The sequence below is a fragment of the Protopterus annectens genome, chromosome 5.part0 (assembly GCF_019279795.1).
Source record: "Protopterus annectens isolate FY-2018-M chromosome 5.part0, PAN1.0, whole genome shotgun sequence".
Classification (NCBI taxonomy): Eukaryota; Metazoa; Chordata; order Ceratodontiformes; family Protopteridae; genus Protopterus; species Protopterus annectens.
Genome location: NC_056735.1, coordinates 1,974,305,199 through 1,974,322,744, shown reverse-complemented (window position 1 = coordinate 1,974,322,744; position 17,546 = coordinate 1,974,305,199). Strand labels below are relative to the sequence as shown.

The 17,546-nt window shown below is 41.8% G+C and overlaps 1 protein-coding gene across 1 annotated transcript in view; it reads right to left on the bottom strand.

Moving 5' to 3' along the window:
- Positions 1–17,546, bottom strand: part of DIS3 (DIS3 homolog, exosome endoribonuclease and 3'-5' exoribonuclease) — a 1,475,941-nt gene that overhangs the window by 413,419 nt on the left and 1,044,976 nt on the right. The gene's annotated exons all lie outside the window — the stretch shown is intronic.

The window sequence follows — 17,546 nt, the reverse complement described above, 5'->3', positions numbered from 1 at the left end:
GCAAATCTTGGAGAACGCTAGGGGCCCTGAACTGTTTCCAACGTGGTAGTGGGAAATAGCTGCCAACTGAACATTAATAGTAGGAGCACTAGCTTCTTGATGAAAGTTATGGGAAAGAAAGTCTAGAACTGCTGGGATAGGAGCCGTGAAGGGGTCCAGGTTCCTGTGCTCCGCCCAGACAGAGAAACGTTTCCATTTACTCTTGTAGATTTTCCTGGTAGACGGTTTATGGGTGGCCACCAGGATGGCCTTAACCAAGGAAGATATACCGGGAGTCCTAGCCATTAAGGGAACTGAATCAACCAAGCTGAGAGCTTGATGTAGTCCAGGTCGAGGGGTCTTCAATCCTAAAGGATGAGAGATCAGATCCGGATTGGGATCTAAGATCCAGGGAGGATGTACTAGATGAGACCGCAGGTAAGGGAACCAGGTTTGACAAGGCCAGAATGGGGCTATGAGGATAACTGCTTCCCAACAGATGAGCTTTCTGCAAGAATTTTGTCATCAATGGAAGAGGAGGATAAGCATACAGAAGACCGGATGGCCAAGCATGAACTAGAGCGTCTCTGAGGGCTTCCCCTGGTGGGGGAATCAGAGCGAAGAACTTGCTGCACTTTGTGTTCGAAGGCGAGGTGAAGAGATCGCAGCAAGGTTGACCCCATTCGAGGAAGATTTGTTTCGCTACTGCTGGGTTCAGAAACCACACGTAAGGTAAGAAGATCGTTCCACTCAACCTGTCCGCCAAGATGTTTGAACGACCCGGAATGTGCGTTGCTATGAGAAAGTGGTTGGTGGATATCACCCATTCCCATACTCTCATTGCCTCCCTGCAAAGTGGATAAGATCTGGTTTCCCCCCTGTTTGTTTATGTACCAGACTACCGACATGTTGTCTGTTTGAATTGCAATAGTTCCCGGAGGAAGAAGGGGATGGAGAGCCTGCAACGCTAGAAGCACCACCCTCATCTCCAGAACACTGATATGCAGTGAGGTCTCTGTGAAAGTCCACGTGCCTTGGACGGATCTGCCCATGCAATGCCCCCCCCCCATCCGAGGAGAGATGCGTCCGTGGTCACAGTGACTTGGGGAGGGGGTATAACGAAGGGGCGACCTTCTCTGAGATCTCTGGAGCGGAGCCACCAAAGAAGCGACTCCCTGCAAATCCTGCTGAGGAGAATAGGTGTAGACAGGGGGTGAAAAAGAATGGATCATTGAACTTGCAATGTCCATTGAAGGATTCTCATCTTCAGGCGAGCGAAAGGTGACAGATTGATGGCCGCTGCCATGGATCCTAGGGCCCTCAGGACTAGTTCCGCTGGGGGGGCTGACGATTGTAAGAAGTCTAGAATGTGAAGGCTTAGACTGTGAAGTCTGTCCGCTGTCAGAAAGACTCTGGATTGTGTAGTGTCTATTCTGGCCCCTATGAATTCCAAAATTTGAGTAGGTTGAAGGGAGGATTTCTTGTGGTTGATCATGATCCCTAGGTGGCAGGCTAGTTGTAAGAAGTAGTCCCTGCCTGAGCAGAGTTGATGCCTGATGGGGGCGGTTAGGAGCCTGTCGTCCAGGTACTGAAAGACCTGTATTCCCTGAAGCCTCAGGTGGGCCCCTACAACTGCCATGACCTTGGTGAACACCCTGGGAGCTGTGGTGAGACCGAAGGGTAGGACCCTGAATTGATAATGGCTGGCTCCCAGCTGAAAGCAGAGGAACCTTCTGGATCATCTGTCCATAAGAATGTGGTAGTACGCATCCTTGAGGTCTATCGAGCACATCTAGTCATTCTCCTGCAAAAGTGGGAGAATGGATTGAATAATGACCATCCGGAATTTTTCTTTGGCGACTGACAGGTTCAGTGTGGACAGGTCGAGAATGGGTCGTAAGTCCCCCGTCTTTTTTGGCACCAAAAAGAACCTGGAGTAAAAGCCTGATTCGGATTGCTCGGGGGGGGACGCGCTGGATAGCTCTTTTTCTTAGCAGCCCTCGAATTTCTGATGCTGCTGCCTCCCTCTGATCGGGTGGAATACCGGGGAGTCTTGTTGATCGGGGAGGGTAAGTTAGGAAAGGGATTGAATAGCCTCTGGATATGATTCGGAGCACCCAGTGATCTGTTGTAATGGACTCCCAATTTGCTAGGTGTTCCGAGAAGCGCCTCCTGACTGCCTCCACAGAGGAGCAGTCGGGCAACCCCTCAGGGCTGCTGCGCGGGTCGATCCGAAAAGAGTTCTCTCGACCCAAAATTCTTCAGACCCCCTCTGCCTCTGGGCCGGCATCCATCCTGTCCTCCTCTGCCTCTGAAGGACGAGGGATCTGGAGCGAAACGGGATTGTTGAGCTTTCTGGAACCACATCTTCTTTTGTCCTCTTTGGTTCCTGGAGTAGGACCTCTGAGGAGCAGAGAAGTGGATCCTGACAGCAGACGTCGTCTTCCTGTCTTTCTCGCTCTGGAGAAGTGTATCGCGGACGGTTTTGCCAAAGAGCGTAGAACCGTCAAAAGGGGCGTTCACGAAGGACACCTTGAAGGGTTCCGCAAAATCGCAGAGACGGAGCCGGGCCTGTCTACGTAAGACGACGCCCGTTCTGCTAGCTCTAGCCACTCCCTCCATAGCATGGGAGAGAAGCCGCATAGATGCGCTGGTAATTGACTTGAGAGTGGCCATTCGAGCCGAGAAGGTCCGCTTGTCCTCGGCTGACATGGACTCTGGGGGTGACCCAGCGTACTGTTTAATCAGGTTCCGCTGGAGCCGAATCACATGTGCCATAAAATTCAGTGACCTTACAGAGAAGGTCGCTGAAGAGAACATCTGCTTTCTAAGGCGGTCCATCATCTGAGACTCCTTGTCTGGAGGATGCACCGAGGAACTCTCCTGTGCCAATTCCTTTTTAGTGGCAGCCGCCACCACCATGGTATCCACTGGGGCACCCTTGCTCCAAACTGTCCTGTCCGTGGGAGGGCTGAGGATCCTGTCCAGTCTCTTGGGTATTGGCTCGACAGTGTCCGGCTCCTTCCATGCCCTAGTAACTATGAGGTCTACCAGGGGGTCGGCGGGAGGAGACACCCAAGAGGTAGATGGGCCTGCGTCAAAAGCCTCCAGAAACACAGACTCATCCGAGGAAGGTTTTTGGGCAAACCATCCCCCTCTAATGCATAACATTTCCATAATGTCTCCAAAGGAGACGTCTTCGGGGGGTGACCTTGGGGAACCTTCCCCTTCCTCTAAGTCAGTGTCCTCCGTGAGGAGCTCAGGTGAGTCCAAGTGCCTCCTCTTGCACTTTTGTTTGTGGGGGACCTCCTCGGGGGGGCTGTCCGAAGATGCCTCACCAACAATGTCCTGTTCCTCTACGGGAACAATCTATGATGTAGGCGCAGGCTGTTCCTGGGGCCGGATGATGGAAGACAGGCCTGTCTGAGTGGGAATGGCGGGTGGATCCATAGCAAGAGCCTGGGGCCTCGAATCCCTCGAAAGGACCCTCTCCACGACGTCGAATGCCGAGGAGGAACTGCTTTCCCTTGGGTCTGAAAGCAGTCCCCTCGGATCCGACATGCAGACCGGCACCGAAGGTGACCCGATCGGATCCAAAAGGGTAGTGTGCCCCGACCTTAACAGAGCCGAAGGTCCACTGACCCCTCCGGATCCGACGCTCAACTCACGGCCCCGAGAGCTCTGATCCGGCAGACTCGAGGGTACAGTCGGCACCGAAGTAGGAAACGCTGTCGGTGCCGACCTCACTCCGGGTCCGAAGCTAGTCGGATCCGACAGCTCCGAACCCAGATAGCAGGTCGGAGAAGGAGCAATGGGGGCAAAAAAAAGGTGTCAAGCCCCCCCCCAGAGGGGGGGGGGAGGCAAGAGCACTTCCATCTGCAGCTGGGCCTGGAGAAATTGACGCATCATCCGGTCCATGTCTGCGTCCGATAAACTTCTGGTAGATCTAGATGAGGCCACCGAAGACGGCCGGGAAGGCCGCCTAGATGACCTCAAAGGTGACCAGGTCTCCTCCTCCGGCTCCGGGGAAAAACGTGGAGAACGGAGCCGGGAGGGGGAAGGCCCGGAGACCTTAAGGGGAGATGCAATCTGTTTCGACGGCAGTGCCGAAGGGGTCGACTCTGACTGCCTCTTGTGGCTGCGATGCCTTTCTTTCTCTCTCTCCCTATCCTTTTTGTCCTTCTTTTTGCCGTCCCTTTCCTCCTGGGCCAGTGAGGGAGATTGAGTCCCGGCCAAGGTATCAGGAGTGGCAGGTGGGGCTGACGCCACAGAGGAGGATGAAGCAGAATCCGGGGGCAAAAGTACTGCCAGAATAAGCTTCATCCTCCTATCTTTCAAAGCCCTGGGGTTGAAGGCTGCACAAATAGTGCAGCCCGAGGAGAGGTGATCAACCCCCAGGCACAGGACGCACGGAGTGTGGCCATCCGCTGGGGACAGCTTATGGCCACATTCGGTACATTTAGAGACAATAGCTTTAGGGCCTTCAGCCATTATAGAAAAAGAAAAATAGGCCCACAAGCACATACCTTCACACATGCAGAGGGGGGAGGGGAATAAATCTAACTTAACCAAAAAAGTTTAAGAAACTACCCAGAAAGGCTAGGAAGATAAGAGGGAGTTCACACACACAAAGTCAGAGAAAGTTTGACAGAAAATTAAATTTTAAATGCTAAACTCACAGTACCATGCTTGGAGCTCGTTCTGAGAAGCTTACAGAAGCTGTGGCAACGGGAGGAGCTTGGAAAGCTGGCGGCTCTGATCCGAATCAGATCCGATACCCACAGGTTGCTGAGCAAATGAAGTTAGCTACTTCAGATCAAGGGAAATAACAAGAGATCCTGTAGAGGTACTAGAAATATTTATAAAAGTTTATCAAAGTCTGCATAAAGCACAGAAGTAGGGAAATCAAGAAAAAGGTACAAATGGAAATGTTTATGGAAAAATTAAATATGCCAATGTTACAGGTAGAAAAGGCTCAATTTCTAACAGTTTGAATAGGAGGAAATGAGATTAAAAATGCTGATGTATAACCAAATCCATAAGAATATCCCCAGGAACAGATGGCATCCCTGTGAAAGTTTTGAAGCTAGTAGGGAAACACTGACAAATACTTGAGGTTTTGTTTAATAGTATTTTAAGAGCAGCAGAAGCACCCAACATCCCAGAAGAAAGTGGTGTTGGCTGTAATACCTAAAGAGGATAAAGAACCATCAGATCCAGCTTCACACACACACCCCTTTCAATCCTAAACAATGATAATAAAGCACGTCTATAATGACTAAAAGAATGGCAAAGGTGATGCCAAAATTGATAGATATGGATCAGTGTGGTTTTGTGGAGAGGAGGCAAACATTTGATAACATTAACAGAACACTGATGATCCAGAAAGAAGCAGAATGTAAGAAAATACCACTGTTGCTGATAGGCATTGATGCAGAGAAAGCATTTGACAGAGTAATCTGGGAGTTTATGAGCAGGGCAATGGAAGTATTTGCATTCCCTGATAAAATTATAATGGTGATAAGGAGGATATGCAAGGGATCCAGGCGATAATTAAAGTGGGTGGCTTCCTCTCTGACAATTGCTGTTTGAACAGCAGAACCAGGAAGGGGTGTCATCTTTCCCTTTTATTATTTACATTATACTTAAGAGCAATTCACAAAGAAAATCAGGGACTCAAAAATTCAAGGATATAAATGGTATGGTAGTCAAGAAAAGCTAGCTCTATTTGCAGATGATATTTTATACCTGATAAAACCAGAAAAGGACATTTCAGTGTTGTGGAACACTTTGAGACAATTTCAAATCTTTTTGAGATACAAAATTAATGAAGCTAAAATAAAGGTAATAGCTGTAAATCATGAATTCCTACACAAACTGGTTGAGCAATATCCATATTTATGAGGATGTGATAAAAATGAAGTACTAACGAGTATGGATTAAAAAGGATTCTGTTGTGGCAGCTAAGGATATGTGGGAGGAGACTAAACAAAAGATGATACAAAAACTGAGAAATTGGAAGCTCTCTTTTACAGATATGGCTAGCAAGATACAAGCATTTAAAATGTTTTTTAGTCCCTTTAGTTTTGTATATAAGCAGACATATGTTCATCAACAAGAGGAGAAGCTGTGGATAGCAATGAATAAAGAACTGAAGGATTTTATCTGGGAGGGGAAGACAGCAAGAGTCAAGTGGGATAAGCTGATTCTTCGATAAGAAAAAGGTGGTCTGGGATTACCCAATTAGAAGAGTTATTTCAGATCTACACAGTTAAGGCTTCTATACATAGCACAAGCCGAAACTATAAATCAAAGTGGGAAGGGATAATGACAAAATAGGGGGAAAGCTCAAGAAACAAGGGAAGACTGGGATTTTGGATGCAGAATTCTATGGAGAATGACAATAACCATACAGCATATTACATTCAAAAAGTAGCAGAAAGTATTTTAAGAACTAAGCCAACATGGGAATGTTGAAAAGGGATTATGCCGACAGGGATTACTGCAATTAGGGATACAGATAATAGGCAACAAGGGGCTGGAATTTATTGGCAAAAGAACCAAGGTACTGGGAACAAACAATTTTAGAAACAAAGTTAATAGAATGGGAAGAGGCCAATAACTTACTTGGACTGCAGGCTAAAGATTGCCTTCCCTATCAAGACTGAAATAGAGTTATCCTAAGTAAAAGACCAGCACTGGTAAAGTTTTTAGTAGAATCTAGAACAGAAGCTGCTGCTAAAAAAAGAATAATTAGTAGAGCATATAAAATATTGCAAGATAACTATAGGAATCAATCAGAGGAGGTTAGAGGGGATTGGGAGGAGAGACTGGATAAGTGGTACACAAAGAAACAATGGGGAAGATGTATGCATGTCTCCCAAATATGCAACAGGGTCTAAAAGATTTAGGACCTTTGCTTGGGAGTGTTTGGATGGATGTTTTGTCCCACATATGGACTCGGGGGGGGGGGGGTCTTCCTCAGGTGGATAGTAGATGTTGGAGGTATGATGAGGAGGAAAGAGGTAACTAAGAACATGTTTTCTGGGAGTGTGATGGGTTGGCGGACTTTGGAAATTCCCTGCAGACCACTCTGTCAGAAATACTGGGTAAGCAAATTGGTATGACTAAGGAAATTATTTTTTTTTTTTAGCTGTGATACAGAACTGGAATTGCCTAGACATAGTAAAGCCTTGCTGGGTCTAATTAGTGTCTGGGAAGTGGAGGTTGAGGTCTGGACCAGCTTTACTGGAGGTAGTGGGTATGGTAGAGGAGATGGGACAGCTGCAGGTGGGATCCTTGGAGAAAGATGGGAGCAAAATGCATGGAGAGTAATGGAGATTGTGGGAATGATGCATGCAGATGAGGAATGGGGTTTAAAAGAAAGCAGGATTTGAATGAGCTATGTAATGTTTGACTGACAGTAGCTGGATAGATTATAGGTGATGTATAATGTCTGCAACAATAACTGTGTCAGTATGGTTTGTTTTAATTTATGACAAACCAGAAGAACAAAACACCTGTTTCCAAATGGAACAGTCCTCAGGTTGAAGCAACCAGTAGCACAATCCAAAATAACAAGTAATATTAATCCTCTGCAAAAATCCTCAAGATAAAAAAGGCGATGAAACAGAACAATTCAAAGTTTATTTTCACACAGACAAGCACTTTTGTTCCTCAATGTAAAGTTCATCAGATCTGATGAAGTTTCCACTGAGGAATGAAAGTGCTTGTCTGTGTGAAAATAATCCTGCTTCCTTGCCAACAGCCCCTTACTACCACAAAACTAATTTTTTTTGTCTTTTTTCCTCATCTATCACTATTGGTGCCCCTCTAGTAATTAATGTAATTACTCCCTTTTTTCCTCTGTCCCTGATATTCTGCTGAATAACCATTCTGAAATCCTCTCTGTTAAATTCACATGCTCATTTCTTTCCAAACAAGTCTGCTACAGCATTGCTATTTGCAATCTGCATTTATTTGCGTAATTCAATACTCTTTCCTATTTATCTACACCTTTAAAGCCATTCATGCTCCAGGATAATATGGACAACACAGCCATCATGACAAAGAGCTACTGTTCCCACCTATTATACACGTCAGTTTTTTTGAATGTGCATTTTCAGCTTTTATGTTTTATATATATATATATATATATATATATATATATATATATATATATATATATATACACACACACACACTCTGTTTGGCAGGCTGATATTTTGTACAGTTGTTTCTTATCTTAATTTGAACGTGTCACATTTTTCAGGACTTTTGGTTTTAATGAAAACCCTCAAACAAAAAACTAAATACAAAACATCCCCACCCCCTATTAACTTGTACATAGTTCTCTGTGGTTGGTCTATCTTCAAAACATGAAGTTTAACCTTCCAGAAAAGAACAGGTGCCCCAAACTTACTGCTGCACCTACAGGCATTATCCAACTTAAAATTATGTTTACTTATGCTAAAGCGCATGCTACAGCCTTTGTCCCACTTATACTAATTGCTGTCTATTCTTTTCTTACCTCTCTTCCCCTCCCAGATATGAAAAACAGCTTGCACGCTTTCAGAAAACTTTAACTTTTAGCCCTAAGAAAAAAAGTGCACTGGCTATATTTAAATAAAATGAAATTATATACTATTCTATTTTTAAAGCTGCTAGGGAGATTATTACCTTGTATTCACTTCCCACAATTTCCTTTCACCTTTAAATTTTGCATTTCCCTCAACAAAAAAATACTCAGAATTCTCAAGATTAACTGCTTGCACCAGCAAACAGTTTGTTACCATTGAAATGTACTCTGCACTCTCTTTGCAAATTTCACTTGGAAATGAATGCACAGCTGCCCTCAACTGCAGACATCTCAACTCCACTGAACATTTGGCAGTGGAAAACAAGCAAGCGGACATCTTTGCAGTTGTAAGAAGCTTAGCATTTTCATATCTTTCATTATTTTGTCTCGTTTTACAGCCTATATGCTTAGAAAAAACACCTGTTTACAGCTTAAGCCAAAGGTAATAAGCTAGATATTTACCCTTGCAAAATAAAGAGAGAAAATATCCTAATTATACGTTTAATATAATCAGTGCACTTTTAAACAGCACCTCCAACCCAGCAGACCAAAATCACAGCATATGAGCATTAAATTTGCTTATAACCAGCCTTTTTTCTCTTTATAATGTAAGACCTGTATTTCTTACAAAGTAAACAGCATTTGTTTACATTAATATACTTAATATACATACAGCAGTCAATTAAAAGACACCCCTATGTTTAATGTACCTTTGACTACACACTACATAATACTGTTGTACTATACATACATACATACATATATATATATATATATATATATATATAACATACAGTTTACATCATGAAATGTTTTATACAAATATTAATTGTGTCTTTCGGCTTTTCCCGGTTAGGGGTCTCCACAGCAGAACTCCGGTCCGCTAATGATTGGTAGTTGATTTTTACGTGCCGAGTTACCAGCCCTGATGCACAACCTTCAACGAAGGTACGACCATTCACGCATGTCTCCATGCAGAAGACGCTCTAGCTGAGAATCAAACCGGACAGCGTCGTACTGTGAGGCGACCACGCTACCGCAGCACCACCACCACAGGTTTTTATACAAATACTAATAAGAACAAAAAAAATTTACTTTACTTACAGTTAGTTTTCTCCTTTTTTGTGTCATTCTAAACATTAATGACATACTGTGGGGTAAATGCTTCACAGTCCATCCACAGTACTTTTTCTTGCTAAACCATATTTCACTACAGTTTATTCACTAATTTCAGAGCTGCTGGTCTTCTTCATTTCATCTCCATCTCCCAACACCAGACTCTGGTTAAAGTCAAGGGACTGCTTATTCTTCTAGTCAACTCATGTGCATTTTTTCTGTTCTCTCAAGCATTTTCCTTCGGAACACTGGAAAAGGTTTCACTGGCAAAGTATCTCTATGCACCTTACCTTCAGAAGAATGAGAAGCAGAGTCTCTTCTGGTTGCTGACTCACTTTTTTGTTGGATCAACTATTTTTATTTCCTCCATAACCTGTTCTGCATCAAAACAGTGACTGATCCTACAGGGAAAAAAAAACCTTTGAAGACAGCTGGAATTTGCCCTTCTGCCACAATTTTGACAGGATCAACTCTTTTTGCTGGTATGATTGCATCTTTACTAATACAGGTATTGGCTACTTTCTTACGGCCAAGTTTGGAGCATACACTCGATGTGCCCTTTCAATTAACAAACTCTGTTGTGGAACACCAGTCCAGTTGCTTATTTCTGCTTTCATAAAATTACTACAGTCTGTTCCTTCAGTCTCCCTGGCACAACAGAAAACCGCATGTTTTCCTCACCATGCTCTTTTAACTCTATTTTTTAAAACAGTTTTTCTTGAGAAACCTCATATTTAGCCAGATTTTTTTTCAAGCAAACCTCTGTTTTTTGCAGTTTCATCAGTTCATCTGAATGGCTGGTCAAAGTTTCTTTCCATTTTGTCCATCTTTTTATTATTTGAATTTATATATTCATTCAATGTTTCATTTATTTTGATCACCTCTAACGTATATTTGATTTATTTATTTTTTCATCTAAATCACTGGAAACCATCTCTTGAATCAAAGCTGATGCCTGAACTGCTTTTTTCCTGAACAGACACAGAATCCTTCTCAGACAGTGTTTTCTTTTCACCTTTGCTGGCTTATTTTTTTCAGGTTTTCCAAAGTTCTTCCTTGCCGACATGGAGACAGTGTATTTACTAGCCAGGAAAGAAATTTTACAAACTTCAACAGCACTCCTTTTTCTCAGTTTCTTTTTCACACTCTGAGAGCTGAGGTTATGGTGTTGATCAGTTGCAGCCATCTCATAAATCAATTAACCTTCTTATTTTATCAAGAAATGAAAATGATTTCATTACCCTTACCCAACTGAATGCTTTTTCTGCATCATGCCTCACTAACAACAGAGGTAGTCTCTTACATTCTGCTTCCCTCTAGACCACCACTGTTCTAATAACGCTGTCAAAGTTAGCCGCCCTTTCACAAAACCATACTGATCCATATCTTGTCAGTTTGACAACACCTTTACTATTCTCTTAGCTATTATACACTAACACTTTATAATCAGGGTTAAAAATTGAAATGGGTATACCATGAAGCTGGGTCTCATGGGTCTTTACCCTCTTTGGGCAATACAGACACCAATGTTTTCTTCCAAAATGCTGGTGATTCCTCTCCTTTTAAAATATTATTAAACTCTTCTAGATCTTTCACACTTTGTTCCCTACTAATTTCAAAACTTCCAAAGGAATACCATCTATTCCTGGAGAATTCCTTGTAGCCTGACCATAAGTGTCTCCATTCTTTTCTTAACTATTAGCTGCTGAGCTTCATATCTTCCTCTAACCTTGGAATAACTAGGTCTTCCACAAATATTCGCATTTGTGCTTTTTCTTGGTTTCCATATTCCTCTGCTTAATAAAGATGTTCATAAAATTTCTGAAATCTCTCTAAAACCTCAATAGGATCTCTGATTATTTTTCTTGTTATAGGCTGCCTAAATCGGGTGACAAACCTTTTCACTTTTTGTTGCGCAAGTCATTATTTAAAATTTGTGTGCTCTGGGGTTATCAAGTTGCTTAACAATATTACTACACTTGTGTGCAGTATCCAAATACTCCCTTATTTTCTCTTTAGCACTCTGCAGTTACTTTTCTTCTTGTTCTGAGTGATTCCCCTTATTATGCAATACTTTAACCTCAGCCCTCTAAATAGTTTCTACTATTACTTAACCATATATCTCTTACTTCTACCCAATTTTTTAAACTCCATTTTCATTTTATCCAATTCAGTAGCTATCCCTTCAGAATAAATTTCTATTTTCCCTAATAACTCTCAAATAACTTACACTACCCAATTCCTTAAATTCTTCTCTTTTTAACAGGTAAGTATGAAAACACTAGTGTCTCATTTTTACTTCATTTCCCTTGATTTTTATCTTTGTTTTTATTGGTGAATGATCTGAAATAGTTCTTGGATATGTGTCAATTCTTTCTATTAAATGAGCATCCCCTTGCATTACTATCCACTCTAGCTTAGTTATTATAACTTGAGGAATAAAATATAACTTCTGACTTCATACTACTGAATTGACATCCTCCATATCAGACTGTCAGATTTCTTCAGAAATCTATCCTCTTTTGCTATATTTCCCTTCTGGGTCCTCCTAAAACATTCTCACTATTGCAAATGAAGTTCCAGTCCCCACCTATATTTAATACTCCCTGCTGAAAGCTGATTATTCCTCCCCATATTTTTTTAAATCTCCATAACAGCAGTTTTTTGTAGAGTATAAATACATGTGATCACAATCCTCCTCCCTTCTCCTCTACTACCATAAACTTTCCATTATCTTTATTTTCCTCTTCTATCACTACTGGAGATCCTCTAGCAGTTAGTATGACTCCACTTTTCTTTTGTCCCTGATATTCTGCCATCCATCCTGAAATCCTCTCTTTGTCAAACTCACATGCTCATTTTTATCCAAATGAGTCTTCGACAACACTATTTGCAACCTACATTTCTTAATATAGTTCAGTAATCTTTGCCTTCTGTCTATACCTATAAGCCCATTCACATTTTCAAAATAATACAGAGTAGCAATTACGAGTGAAAGCTGGAGCTCATCCCTATTACACATAACAGGCAGGCTCTTTTATATAGTTGTTTTTTGCTGTAATGAAAACCCTCAAACAACTCCCTATCCCCTATTAACACAGAATAATCACACAAAACTATGTACATCTTAAACAAAGTTTAACCATCTAGAAAGGGGCAACTGCCCCAAACTGATGGCTGCACCCACAGGCATTAATCTAAAATTAAGTTTAATCACAATAAAGTGCATATTACAGTTTGTATCCACACTTAGAAACTGCACTGGCTACCTTTAAATAGAAATAAATTGTACATTGTTCTATTAAATTACTAAGGATGTTGGGTAGTTACTATTTTTGATTCAGTTCCCCCAATTTTAGACCTCATTTTTCACTGACTTGTTTGCTACTGCACCTTTAAATCTTGCATTTCTCTCAGCAAAGAGTGCACAGAACTCCCAAGATTAACTGCTTACACCTGCAGACAGCTTGTCAACAATGAAAAAATATCCAACTTTGAAGGAATCTTTGTACATTTCATTTAGAGCACAATGCACAGATATCTCTGGGCCATCTGCCTTCAGCAGCATACTTCATATATCCCTCCAACAGCACTTGAAAATGGAAAAACAAGCTAATAACTCTGCAGATTCAAGAAACTCAGCATTTCAATGTCTTTCATCATTCTGTCTTATCTTTTGTGCCTATTTGTTTAGAAAATGTCCATAGCTTAAGCAAAGGACATCAATCCAAACATCCACTCTTGTAAAAACATGGAAAATTATTACCTTAACTTTGCATATAATAAAACCAGTAGACTTTTACACCTCACCCCCATCCCTGCAGCCCAAGATCACATTATATTAACAAACATGCTTTTGTCTGGCCTTCATCATGATGCACTGAAAAGTCTATATATCTTACAAGAAAAAGTGATTTTTAACATATGCAGCAGTCACTGAAAAAATCCCCTCTCCCACATTTAAAATACTCCTGACTGCACACTATACAAACCTACTTTACAATATAACATGCAATTTACATAATGAAATCTTTTTACAGATTAACTACTATTTTTTTTACTTAAAGTTTTTCCTTGAGTGTTCTTCTAAATATTAATGACAATGTGGTGTGTATACTTTACAGTCCACCATAAGCTTAAAGTCAACCAAATTCCAGTCTCTCTCTGACACTTTTTCTTGCAAAACCATACTTCACAAATGTGACTGGTCATTTACAGTCTTTCATTTATTCACTAATGTCAGTGGTCTTCTTCCTGATCATATCCATCTCCAGTCACCAGACTCTGGTTCAAGTTACTCAAAATTCTTCTTAGTCAACTTATGTGCTGTTTTTTTTTTTTTTTTTTTTGGAACACCGGAAAAGGTTTTAATGGCAGTACCTGCTGACTCACTTTTTGTTGAACAAACTTTTTTTTACTTCCTCCTTAGCCTGTTCTATATCAAGGAACAAACATTCCAAAGACATCTGGATACAGCAGCTTGAAACTCACACCTTCTTCTCTACATTGATTGATTGCTGGAATAAACTTGCTTCTCTTCAGTCTGGTGTAAGTGAATAACAATTTTCCACAAACACAATGTTGTCCCCAATTTTTAATACCTTTCTTTGTGCCACCGTTTTGTCAGGATCAACTCTTTTGGCTCGTATGATTGCATCTTTACCAGTACAGGTCTTGGCTGCTTTCTCACAGAGAAGTTTGGAGAATACACAAAGTGCGCCCTTTCAATTATGAAATCCTACTATTTAACATTAGTCCAGTTGCTTATTTGTACTTTCATAAAATTAATACAGTCTCTTCCTTTCAGATTCTCTGGTGCAACAGAAAATTGCAGGTTCTCACTGCAAGCTCTGACTTTTAACTCTACCTTTTACTTTAAACAGCTCTTCTTGAGAAGCTTCATGCTTAGCCAGCCTTTTATTCATTTCAACCTCTGATGTTTGCAGTTTTATCAGTTCATCTCATCTGAATAGCTAAAGCTTCTTCTATTTTTCCACCCATCTGCCAAGTTAATATATTGCTTCAATGTTTCATTTATTTTACACACCTATGAGAATATTTGAATTGTTTTTTTCCTGTAAATCACAGGAAGCCATCGCCCTTTACCAAAGCTGAAATGTGAACTGCCTTTTACTGAACAGTTGCAGGATTCTTCACAGCCAGAGTTTTATCTTCACCTTTTTTTGTTGATTTTTTTTCAGGTTCTTTTCTTTGTTGGGATCCATGGCAATGTAATTATTAGCCAGTGATTGAATATAACCCAAATAAGTTTCAATGTCTTTTTCCAACACAAGGAGAGCTGAAATTAAGCCACTGCTTAGTATACAGGCATCTCAAAAGTAGCCAGTCCCTTTTTCATGGGAAAATGGGGGTTACAGGTTCAGATGGAGAGCTGGGTTTGAGAGGAGAGGAAACGAATATTGTCACAGCTAGTCCCTGCAGCGGACAGAGCACTGACCGCATCCAGATCTCCCTCTCTATCCTCCTGTTGCCATCTTTGGATCTGTGTGGCCTTTCTAACTTTTGACTATTAACATTTTTTCTGCCCCTGCTTGTAAGGTTCCTGTTTTGAGGGATCATTTCTACTGTACATAAAAATGAGGGTGAAATGTGTTTGACTCAACAGGTTTCTCCATATCCTCCAGCTTTAAGCACAATGCAAGACAGTATTTGAAGTGCAACTCCTTATCTAAGGGGCATATTAAAGAGCTGATTCTTCACATCCTTAAACAGGTAATGTGTACTCGGCCACTACACCTACAATACCATACACACATTTTATTGCATATTTCCCAAATGCAAAATAGTCTTGACTTGGCCGATCATATCTGCCCTCAGGATTTTATTCTGCATTTTCCACACAACACCCTTGGCACTATATGATGATATGCTCCCGTTTTCCTTTCAATATGTGGATCTGACCATTCAAAGTTCTGAAGACCACAGTTGTTGCATGCAGTCTTGCTAAAGCAATCCAGTAATTTGCTCTCACTACCACTGTGAAGAAAATCCTGCCCTGGAGGCAGCTAATATCTATTGGCAGCTTAGAGAGATATTGTGCCTTGATCTACAAAGGGGCTCTTCTATACAAATCTATATAGCCCTTGAAATCTTACAATCTGTCAGGTCTCTTGGGAGTACGGAGATGGGAATCTAACTACAAAAATACTGTTAAGGAAACATCTAAAAGGATTTGCTTTACTGGAGAGAGACAGCCACTGTCTTGGGTGGAGGGCTAGAATTAGAAAGTCCCAGTGTCTCTGGGAGTCAAAGCCCTCCTGAGACTGACATCTGAAGCATTCTCTTATGGCTAAGAGAAGTACCCCAAATTACAAGTCCTCTGGTGGAGAAGCACAGGGCACTCTGTTCTTAGTGCCCTCACTATTTGTGCCAAACTCCACAGAAGATGGGGAGCTGCAACCTACAAGTCCAGTTCCTTCTTGTCTTCTAAATCAGATGAGTACAAGTTTCTTGGTGGGGAGACTTTTCTCCTCCTCATAGAGAGAGAGGGAGAGAGACAGAAGGCTGCTCTGAATCTGGATGCAGACTATAGAAAAACTGAAAGAAACCAGAACCAAATAGCACCAGTCCTGGGAGAGAGTCTGGCTGGAGGTTATAGAGGACAGACCCACCCAAAAGCAGTTGTCTAAGAAAAAGGGTCACACCTTGGCTATAAATGCCATGTCTAAAGAGGGTGGGCTCACTAGGGATTTGAGAACTTGGGGGGGGGGGCATCCCTGGACTCTGATTTTAAAGCAATGATGCCTTCCTTATCAGTACCTAAAGGGATATCTCCTTTTCCTTGCCTGACAATCACATAGTGTTTTAAGGCAGATGTTGGACAGCAAGGCCTGGTCTTTGGTCCAGCAGGATGTGCTAAGGACCACAAGTGTGATGATCTCCCAAGGGGTGAAGTCAGGGATAGTAGCAGGTGTCAAAGGCCAGGAAATGACAGAATCCCTCCATGGAGTTGGCACCCTCAGACCTTAGGGTCCCAGCTGGATTTGAAAAGTTTCAGGGTCTCCCTTTTTTCTTTCTCCCTGCAATACAGCTTATTTTTAGGTTGAACATCCATACCGTTCTGCTTCTGCAAACTCACCAACATGAAAAAAGACTTCAATTATGTCATGAGCCTCTGCCTGACTTTGTACATCTGGTGGCCTTCCTGCCTTCTCTTAATGTTTTTGTTTTTCGATAAAACCCCTGGAAAATATTACAACAGACAAAAAATAGATTGGGTATGGAAGACATTCGTCTGCAGAGAATCTGGTGCTTCCCAACTGATTTGGTAACTTTTAGGAGAGCAAACACACCCTATCCTCCTCCATGACCTATGTCCACATTTGACCTTCTGCTAAACATAAATACCAATTCAAGGCAGTACATATGATTAAGCAAGGGAAAAAAATCAAGTCCCCAGTGGAGCACTTATCTCTTTAAGCTTTTAATTACAACCCGGACCAATACAGATTGAGATCCACTGTTGAAGTGAACCCTTGTAAGGCAAGAAAGAACTAAAGATGTTGTATGTAGATCCAAACCATGTATACCAGGTGATACTGAGGGAAGATGGCATCAACTCACCTATGGGGGAAGGTTTCTCAGCTCTCAAAGTGTGGTTGGACATCAGTATCTGGCCGTGGCAGAGATCACTGTTAAGTAATGACTACAGACGTGACCCATGAAGAACATATGTAGATTCTTACTTTGTTTTCTCTTTTTATCTCTCTTTTTTTTACACATTCTGCATGTTTAATGTGCTGCTAGATTTGCTGGAGGCAACAACCACCGATTTCACACAGAATAATTGCATTTAGCTTAGCATAATACAGATTTTCTGTATGTTTTACTAAAAGACTTCTGCAAGCTTCAT